Source organism: Coregonus lavaretus, assembly GCF_964263955.1.
Source record: "Coregonus lavaretus genome assembly, chromosome: 12".
Classification (NCBI taxonomy): Eukaryota; Metazoa; Chordata; class Actinopteri; order Salmoniformes; family Salmonidae; genus Coregonus; species Coregonus lavaretus.
The window spans coordinates 26,004,979-26,014,702 of NC_139999.1; the positions used below are offsets into that span (position 1 = coordinate 26,004,979).

General features: G+C 39.5%; 1 long non-coding RNA gene across 1 annotated transcript; it reads right to left on the bottom strand.

The window, feature by feature from the left end:
* Nucleotides 1-3,509: 3,509 nt before the first annotated feature.
* Nucleotides 3,510-7,675, bottom strand: LOC311138516. Its single transcript, XR_014614049.1, has 3 exons — nucleotides 7,509-7,675; nucleotides 6,378-6,564; nucleotides 3,510-3,989 (listed from the first exon to the last, which is right to left on the bottom strand). It is a non-coding gene; the product is annotated as an uncharacterized lncRNA (long non-coding RNA).
* Between the last annotated feature and the right edge of the window lie 2,049 nt (nucleotides 7,676-9,724).

The following is a 9,724-nucleotide window of genomic DNA, read 5'->3' on the forward strand; positions in this document are numbered from 1 at the left end:
AGGGCTGTAAGTAAGCATTTCACTGTAATGTCTGCACCTGTTGTATTCGGCGCATGTGACCAATAAAATTTGATTTGATTTGATTTGATTTGATTTGGTTGTTCAAGCAACTTTGATACATGCACAGGTCAGGGCCGTAGTGTCACAACGGCACTGATTATTCTCAATGTCATACTTAGTCTTTTAGTCGGCTAACTGTGAATGTAGTATAGTTCACATGCCAGGAAAAGGGTGGAGTTTTCATTCAGACATTGTATTGTCTTGCAGACTTTTGGACTCCTCTCATTCCCCTAGAAACCAAGCAGCCCTAACTCTTAAATCACACTTCCTGAGAGAGAGGATGCTTTGATGGGGGAGAGCTGCCTGACCACTCCTATGATCCCTGCCTGGGTCTGTCTGGGTCTCCCTGCCTGCCTGCCCAGTGTGTTGGCTGTCTCTCACAGCTGCAAGCTCCTGCAGTTGATCCACAGAGGAATGAGCACCATCCCCCAATCCCTTCAAACCCCACAGAGAGAGATGCCAAGTCTGTTTTTAATGAGCCTTTCAAGCCAGAGCGAAGTCGCTACACAGTAGTTTAACCTGAGAGATAAGGATTTAGTGAGCATACACATTATATGGAGCAACAGTTGGCCACAGTAACATAGTCACATTTAGTCAGACAATGCAGGAATATTTGGTTAAATCATATGTAATCAAACAAACAAACAAAAATAACAGTAATACATTCACTCTGTGTGCCACATGCATCATGCACACCCATCAAGTCTCATTCCTTTCCAGTTTGGTCATCCCTGGGGTGTTGCAGCATGTTTATTGAAGGGGATAAACCAAGAGCAGCAGAGTGGAATAAGACTTGACAAGTCAATCATTATATTGGAAGGATGATGTATTTGTCATCTTTTACTTGTTGAATCTGAGTGTTTTTGAAGATGAGCATGATGGTGAATTGTTTGACCTGACCACAACAAAATGACACACAATGAAGCCAACAGATGGAGCATTTCTCAAAGCGGAAAAAGATTCCCTTGATTCTGGCAAGGACAGAAAACTCATCAACCAGCCCTTTCTGAACATTCCTTTTGCACTTGAGTAACCACTCATCTTTCTGCACAGATCAGTGGATCTGAAGCTCCTCTTTGCTGCAGCTAATCATAGATGGCATATTCATCTGATTATCTCCAAAGAGAATGACCTGCAAAGTACAGTTAATATCCAATTAACCTGATCGCTGAACCTGAAGTTTTCCTCTCAAATGGCTGCCATTTTGATAGCGTGCTTAATTACTGCACATATTAAAATACTTTGCATTGTTATATTGTAATTATCTAAACGAGACTGGTTACTCCGCGTTAGTGTAAAGGCCTCTCATTTTCTCATTGAAGATGACAGCATGTGATTGAATGTTTGACATTCTTTTGAAACAAGGAACCCTTTGATTCTTTAAATAAACAATTGCTACACAGTGTATTTCTGCAACTCGCTAAATCTGATTTGTAAAGGAAATATTACAATTTTACTTAATGGCTGAAAAAATACGAAACATTTCACATTAACACGTTCCACTTCCTGCTATGTCCTAAACATCAGTTTATAAAGTTCACTAGGCTTCTCTGCTGATCGTCCTACTATTTAACAAAGAGGGCATTTATTCAAGGACATCCACTCATACTCTCAACCCCAAAACTTATTTCAAAGGAGAGACTTAGAGTGTTGTGAAGTGTGTCTTCAAACAAACAGGCTGTTCTCAGTTGGTAAGTAACAGCCTCTAATCCCTGCTCTCCTTTCCCTATCTCTCCATCTAGTTATGAAATGGGATTATTAATTGATTCCAGTAAGAGGAGGCAGGCAGCTCACCACAGAGGAAACTCGGCTCCAGAGAGGAACTCTACCCCTCCCTCCCACTGCTGAGGAGAACACAAGCCAGCCAGCTAGCAGCAACCTTAACTCACGTCAAGCACTGCTGTGATGTGTTCACACAGCTTCCAGGAAGACACAACTCTGGACATTGTGATAAACTGTACACAAAGAAACTGGGTGGTAAATGATTGCGTAGATGGATGTTTTTGTTTGCGCTGAGGACAAACTTCCCTTGTGTTGTGGTTTTGGTTCTAATGCAGCGGCTCATCTCTGCCAGCCAAATTAAACATTGGATAAAAGGGAATTCACACAAATAAAAATAACCTCTTTGGATTTGATGTATTTTTCATTGACATGTGAATGTTTATTTGTGTATTATGTGTTCCATGTTGGTGACTTCATCGGGATGTTTGGATGTAAGGTGCTCTATTGCACTTTTGTGCCATTAACAATTTATTTTTGAAACACCATGGGCATTGGTCCAACTGGATTGAGCCTCTGTAGTGTTAAATGGGGGCAATTTAAAACTACCAAGTTACATAATCTATCACAGGGTTTCCCTAAGTCGGGTTCCCCTAAGTCGGTCCCACACTCCTTGAATGTCTTTCATAGTATGATTTATTTTTAGGTCATGCTGTTGTTTTCATTTGCGGTATTATCATTGGCCACCCTGAGAAGCTGTGAATGTCCTCAAAGCTTCACCAGAGGAGCTGAGCAAACTGAGTCAAAGCGGTTCAATCTAATACAGCCAGTGCTAGTAATGGGGTTCAATTCCTAATACTGTACACCCTTTCCACACTGGACACAAGAGCTGAAACTTCTATAGGAAAAGGAATGTCAAGCCTGATGTGGACCTCCTTGACACAGACTTGATGGAGGATGGGGTCAAGGGAGATGGCTGATATACTGTAGGTCATGCTGTCTCCTACTTCCTGTCCTCCCAGGGAAATCATAGGTCTCTGCTTGCCTGCTATGATGTCAATAGAGAGGGAGTCAAAGCAACACTAACCTGTTTTTATTTGGGATTCCCCTCATCCATGTAAAACAACTCATGAAAAGGCTATTATTGGAAGTCAAGTGACCTCGCTCTGTGCTCTGCACAATGTTGTTTCCTCTCAAGCCCTCTTTTTCCATGTCATAGGGCTGAAGTTGATCCTCACAAACATCCTCAAATACTAACATTACCGTATTTGTGTTTTTTGAATGATGGTCCTTTGAAGTGATACCGTTATTTGATCAGTGTGTTCTTCTGACATGATTTGTTTATTGTTCAATTTATTTCAAATTGAACATGTACAATTGCTCATATGAACCATCTTTGTCAGGATAACACACATCCCCACCCACCAAGGGGATCATGGTTACTTTGACAAGAATGACTCGATAAGAAATCCCAAAACCATTAAAAGAAAAGTAAAAATCCAGCATCAAAGCTCAGTTGGGCATGAGACATAATTAGGGTTAGTGTAAGGTGAAGTATTAACCTGGTGCGAGGTGATTTTTATATGGTAAAGTCTGCCCTCTGTTGGATCAGCAATATATTGCTATAATGCAATGTATACAATTTACAAGGTACACCATGCAATGATGATAACGTATTCATAATTTTAGCTGTTTCAGTCTAGAATAAAAAAATAACAGTGTCAGTAAAGTAAAGTAGAAATCATATTTATTTAGAATCTGAAAAGGATTTACAGAATCAGTCCATTTACAGTCCATTTGGCAGAGTTCAAACTAATTCAGTCTGGTGGAAAAAGTGGGACAACATATTAGGCACAATTTGAATAGCAACAGAAATGTATATTAGCTATACGAAACCCAGTTCCAACAGTGAATGTATCACATATCTCATAGAAATCCATGGAAATTTAGACAATCTAGACAATACTGTTGATTTAAAGCCTTTTGCTGAATAACAAGTAACTTAATTCTGACCATACAGCTCAAACAACTTCATATCTGGAGATCTGGAGAAGGTGAAGATGTGTGGTGTAAATAGGAGAGCTTCAGAGGTTGTGTGTGTAACAGATGGTGGCAGTCTTACGGTCTTGGTGGCAGTCTGGCAGTCTTACACCCAAAGCAGGCGGGGTGGGCACATATTTCACAAGGATCTGGAGGCGTGATGGCATCCGCTGGAGAGAGACATCAAACACACAAGGTTTAGCTGGGTCGTTCCACCAATTCGGTGCCTTTTGAGAAGTGTAATTTCGTCAAAAATAACGTTTGATTTCACTTAATTTTAACATTCTGTCATAAAGAGCACATGTTCAACATCATCTCAAGAGGTTAAATAAAATGACTATGGTAAGTGCATATTAAGAGACAAATAAAGTAACAGGGTTGACCGTAACAGGGTTGACCATAGCAGAGTTGACCATAACAGGGTTGACGATTTAATCTTAAATCAGCCATAAACCCCCTTGTGACAGGGGGAATGGAAGCTTGTTGTGCGCAAGATGGAGTGGCAATTGAATGCAAGCTTCACAAAAACATTTTAATTGTTAAAACATTTCTAGCCTGTCTATCTATGGGTAACAGGGTTGATGTGTTATGCTCGACCCGTTCAGTTTTCCACCACAAAACACCAGAAAATTGCCAAAAAGATTAGAACCGCTATGCATTATGATTTGACTATTAGATGTTCAATGTTTCTTTTAAAAAATATATATTTTAAAAGGAATAGTTTCACTATATTAAGTTCAGTTTACATAATAGGGTTGACCTTAAAATGAGGGACAGACATAAATGAATCACTAATCACATGAAATAAATAATCATCTTCAGAAATGACTTTGTCAAAGCAACAAAATAACTAGGGCTTTACAATGATGGTGAAAACTTGGAGAAATGTTGGGGTTAAGTGGGTTAAAATCTTCCTAGAAGTCACAGAGGGTGCATGTGAAACGCTGAACATTTTTTTTGGGTCACATACACCAAAGAAATGTGTTGTTTTACAGGGTGAGCCAGGTACAGAGCATATGGAGCAAATTAGGGTTAGGTGCTTTGCTCGAGTGCACATCAACAGATTTTTCACCTTGCGGCTCGGGTATTCAAACCAGCAACCTTTTAATTACTGGCCCAATGCTCTAACTGCTACGCTTCTTGCCGCTCTGCACTTATGCAAGTCTTTATTCATATTGAACATTTATTGATTTATTGAATTCTCCATGTGGTCTATGTTAAAGGGCACTTCATGTAATATAACAGGCTTTTAAAATTCAATATTAGTGCACAATTTCTAATACAAAAATGAAAGGGATGCAAAAGGCACTCATTTTGTTGAACGATCGACTCAGCTACTGTACCAATATCCCATTCATATAATATATGACTATGACTATCAGAGTGTCAGATATAATGCTAATATTGACAATGGGAGGAATGAATCCGCCTCGGGTTCGCAGAGCAATAGAGAAGCATGTGAGTGCTCTTTGTCTCGCACACTTTATTGCACTCAAATACATCTTCCATTGGGCTCTTGTGAGTAGAATCAGTCGAGAGCAACACACATTAATCATGTGTGTGCTCATGTTGAATCAAAAGAGGAAAGACTTCAGTATTGTCACATCTGTGATCTGGCTCTCTAATCTCACAGCTTTGCTCAAGTAGTTATGGGGTATCATGTTGTTAATCGGATAAAAATGATAGATTATATGGAATGAATGCAGTTTCTCCAACACTCAATAAGCACTTTGGCCCCCTCTATTGGTGGTTAGAGGTCATGTCAGCTGATAATAAGGCAGATATTCATCAGTATTTCACCACCTTCAGAAGTTTGGCATGCTTCCTGTTTCCAGGGGAAAAGCAGAGAGGAAGAGGCAACACCTGAAAACCGGATGCTTCCGGTTTCTTCCGACCCGCTCAGGCATTTATTTTACACCTGCTACATTTGGTTAGTATTTCACTGAAGCTACTCAATGTGCTAATTTGTATTTGTATTTATTATGGATCCCCATTACTCTTCCTGGGGTCCAGCAAAATTAAGGCAGTTCATACAATTTTAAAAACATACATTCACAGATTTCACAACACACTGTGTTCCCTCAGGCCCCTACTCCACCACTACCACATATCTACAGTACAAAAATCCATGTGTACGTGTGTGTATAGTGCGTATGTTATCGTGTGTGTGTATGAATGTGAATACCAAGGTATGCTGAACCCTTCAGAGTCAATCCCCTGAGGATGGTTTAAGTTTCCATTATCATTCACTTCAAATGCCTGTTAATCTGCGTACACCCTTCGCTGAGTACAAAACATAAATTCAGTCCAGAACAGGCCCCATGGAAAGGTTGTGAAAATTGCACTTTTCCCACCCACTACAACAGCGTCAAATAACTCTGAAGTAGGTAATATTGCTTATGTTTGAATGCTAAAATGTACAGTCTATGGATTTTAACAACAGATAAGGTGGATAGGGGCAATAAGACAAACCATTTAAAAAGTCATACCAATACTGAATGACAATATTTCAGTCCACCCACTCCTCAAAGTAATGTTTGTTTATGGCACAGCCTTACCTAGCCTGGAGAAGACCATGGCAGCCCCTTTGCCATGGCACAGTGGATATAAGGCCTGTGGCAGGACAGGGTTGTTACAGACAGAGACCATGCTGGTGTTGACCAGCCACGGGTTAACCCGGGCATCTGCGTCCATCAGCCCCTTAAAAGCTTTCACAGTCTCTGGGGGATAGCTCTGCTCTCCATCCTGGACACAGTGAAACACGTGGATGAGTTGGTGAATTTTCTCATTTACCCTTGCATAACTATAGATTTTCCACATTAGGTTGTCATTATCAGATGATAAGGGGATCAACTTCCTCTGTTCCACAATTAAGGTGACAGGTTAATAGACGTGATTCTCACGGCGTGCTTCTTAAAAGATTATTATACAGATAAGCCGGTTAATATCCTTGTAAATGAGTTCAAAACAAGTGTAACAGTGCATGGATGATAGCTACATTCCAAACAAGATTGAAAAATAACCCAACAGAATGAATTGCTATATGATAATTAAAACCAAACAAAAAGAAGATAGCTTTTTAATGCTCTATACAGTTAAGGGACAGCCAGTCATCGTCTGGCTGTCATTGTAAATTAGAATTTGTTCTTGATTGACTTGCCTGGTTAAATAAAGTTGAAAGAAATAGAGAACTGAGTCAAATGTTGATGCTCTCCTCTAACTTGACAATGGCCCCACATCTCTTTAGTGGTATATCATGAAGTGAAGCTCTTAGTCAAAGTGCACCTTTGAACTCTGTCCAAATATTAGTGTTATGTTGAAAGTGATGTATTTCTCTAGTTCCAGTAACTCATCTTCACAAGTGTGAACCAGTATCTCTAAACTCCAAGCAGATCGAGACACTTACAGATATCGTAGGTAGCCTAGCGGCAGGTATCCTAGCAGTTACTAGTGTTGGGCCAGTAACTGAAAGGTTGCTGGTTCAAATCCCAGAGCTGATTAGGTGAAAAATCTATCGATGTGCCTTTGAGCAAGGCACTTAACCATAGTCACTCTGGGTAAGAGTATATGTTAAATGCAAATCAAATCCTAATACCTCCAGAAGAATGTTCTCCTCCCATGTCAAAGAGTTACAGCACTAGCCAAACATTTCTGACCATGAACTAGACATAAAGAAGATTGCTACTCACCCTAATCTCCACACTTAGTGATCCCCCCCACAGGATACAGGAGATCAACACAAACACTCAGTGATCCCCCCCATAGGATACAGGAGATCAACACAAACACTCAGTGGTTTCATTTTCAGCTTTGCCCGGATGTCTAAGTGAGCCTTAAAATGCAGAGAGTAGCCTACTGCTTGAATTGAGATGTGCCTCTGCTCTGCTCTGCCCTTTATAAACCCACCGCTGGCCAGATTATTAAGTCACTTATTAATGCGGGGGCTGGGGGGCCCTCTACCCTGGGTACCTGTCTGATAACAAAACAAAGAAGGTTTACGCCACAGGATCCTCTTTTCTTTATCCACCTCTGTAGATGCCCCCGTCACTATGTTGTTTGTATGCTTTTATTGTGGACATGTTGTTCCATATTGACGTCCTTAGTGCCACTTAAACATCCTATAAATCTAATTTCTCCTCTCTCACCCACAGTAATTTATCATTAAACCCAGATAACAAAGCAAAAGGCTCTCTGTCCAAATGTATAGCGGATGGTTGTATTTTAGTTCCGATATTGACCTTGTCCAATTGTTTGGGTAGGTCTGTCCAAATATTTGTGCCGTTCGCAATCAACGACATGCTCCACCCATTGGAGGCTGAGGCTGGAATTCAATCAAACCTGCTGCATCAATGCATACGCTGTGTCTTTTTACAATCTACCCATGATGTGCACATACTTCCTATTAGTGGGGTGGTTATGCTGACAAATTTGTCTCAATCCTTCACTTTGTGATTAAAGATTTATGTACCCTGAAAATATTTAGATATGGAGCCACCCCAGATTTGGCAGCCGTGGAGCCATTTGTCAAAATGGCTGACGATGGTAACACTATTTTACAATTCAGAAGGACTGCTTTGAGGTAAAGACACCAATTTAGTCACTGAGATAAATTGATGAACCCTGAAAATATTTAGTCTCCCACGTCCCCAGTGAAAGTTGCACCCCTGCTTGTAGAGGACAACTGTTTGGAGCTGTTACAGTCATTAATAAATGAAAAACTCTTCACGTGAATACATTAAAATATAAACGGGGAACATAGATTTGTATTTGTATTTATTACGGATCCCCATTCAATATAATTCATGAGTTGAATCAAGACCTATTTTTAAACCCTTTATCATGCTTGGTGTCTTCACAGACTTGTCAAAATTGTGTGAAATAAAACACAACCTTTCTTCCTTACATTTATGATATTGCTGTTTGTCATTATATCATATACTAAGCATTTAACAATTGATTACACATTGAACTTGATCCTGTAAAATTCCTGGATATTGCTGTAGGACAATTTTTTGTATGGAGATCTTGGAAGTGCAATGTAACCTAGTAACATTTCGTAACTCCCTATGTTATCGTGTGAAAACAGTTTTCATAGAAACACATATCCAAAATAACGTATGGATTGCAAAATCGAATGCTTCTAACAGAAAGAGTAACTTTAACAAGGTGAATCAAACAAAAAGAAATATTGTCATTAATGGGGTTCTTCAATAACTATGCATAATAGTTGTTTGAGACGAATTTGATGTCTAGCTGTTTAGTTACTTGGGGAAATTATCCAAACCACAGCTGATTTAGGAAAGGATTTTCTGAATGACAGTCAAGTGTTAAAGAGCGGGTGGGATACTGCACGTGATTGAACAACAGCCAAAGTGCAGGAATTAATGTTGATCTGGAGAATTGACAGAACATTTTGGTGTCTATGTTGTTAACGCGGTCAAGATAATTTGCCTATGTCATGGACAACATTATGTAAAGATTACTAAGGTAAGATTACTGTCCATGTACGTTTTGATCGTTTGTTTTCTGAGTTAAAATGGAGCAATCGGGAACCTGAAAATTAATTTTCGAATAGAAATAGAAAATAGAAACAATTGCTTGTTTTTAATTTTTGCATGTAAAACCAAAAAGAAAAACATAATATTTAGATTTTCACACGTGGGTGGGGTTAAATGTGGAATGCCTGTCATTGGTTAAGTGCACAGCCAACACTTCCTGTCCTTTCAAAGTAGGAGTTCACCCTTCTAACTCCATTCTATGAATCTAGTCATCTATTATCCATTAATTCATCGATTAATAGATAGCTGCCTATACTGTGCCACAGTGCCAATATAAAGTAAGATTTCTCAATTTCTGCATAAGATTTAGTGTGTATTGACTTAATAATTAACTGGTGTTACTGTAA